Source organism: Seriola lalandi, unplaced genomic scaffold, assembly GCF_002814215.2.
Source record: "Seriola lalandi dorsalis isolate HSWRI2012SDOR001 ecotype SW California unplaced genomic scaffold, Sedor1 jcf7180002054978, whole genome shotgun sequence".
Classification (NCBI taxonomy): domain Eukaryota; kingdom Metazoa; phylum Chordata; class Actinopteri; order Carangiformes; family Carangidae; genus Seriola; species Seriola lalandi.
In genome coordinates this window covers 435,925-436,639 of record NW_019525528.1, presented here as the reverse complement: position 1 = coordinate 436,639, position 715 = coordinate 435,925, and the positions used below count along the sequence as shown (strand labels likewise).

The 715-nt window shown below is 40.7% G+C and overlaps 1 protein-coding gene across 2 annotated transcripts in view; it reads left to right on the top strand.

Annotated features, from left to right (window-relative positions):
* The window catches only part of LOC111646942 (GTPase IMAP family member 2-like), a 5,740-nt gene that overhangs the window by 1,710 nt on the left and 3,315 nt on the right, over positions 1-715 (top strand). The gene's annotated exons all lie outside the window — the stretch shown is intronic.

Genomic DNA, 715 nt, shown 5'->3' with positions numbered 1-715 from the left:
AAATGACAAAATCTAGAGTGAAACTCAGCTTACAGGAAACATGAACAGAGCAGTCACAAAGCATGATGGGAGAATTATCCTGTAAAAACATTTCACATGAAAACACGAATGAACCCAAAGAAGAAGAAGAGTGACGTCCTCCCTCTGACTCTGTCCTGAGTCCGTCTCATCTCATTTTCATAATCATTCATTTTTATTTAGTTTAATGTGACTTTATCACTGAGGGACAATAAAGCGTCTCTAAAAGAGGAAACAGGAAAGAGGAAACAGGAAACAGGAAAGAGGAAGTGTTGGACTCTTTTTGCTCCCAGTGATTTATGTCATTAAAACATGAAGATGCAGGTACATGGATACAGAGTCTCAGACCGTCAGGGATCCCGGGAGGTCAGACAGAAAATGGCGAGTGGATTACAGGAGGAGGAGCTGGTCACAGACTGGGACGACAGACGAGAGAACGGCAGCAACATTAAGGCGAGTGCATGGAGGGAACTTCTAATGGCGGCGTGATGACGTGACGGAGGTGTATATGAGGAAGTTATGGCAGAACTATAGATATAGAAATTTAATATAGAAGGTGGAGGATTTCATCCATTAACTGGAATAATCCACAAACACAGACACGATCACGTCTGGTTTTGAGTCCAAGTCTAAAAAATAAAAGATGAAAAGTCTTTAAAATAGATCCAATTAAAATATATCAGATTCCAGGTGAACA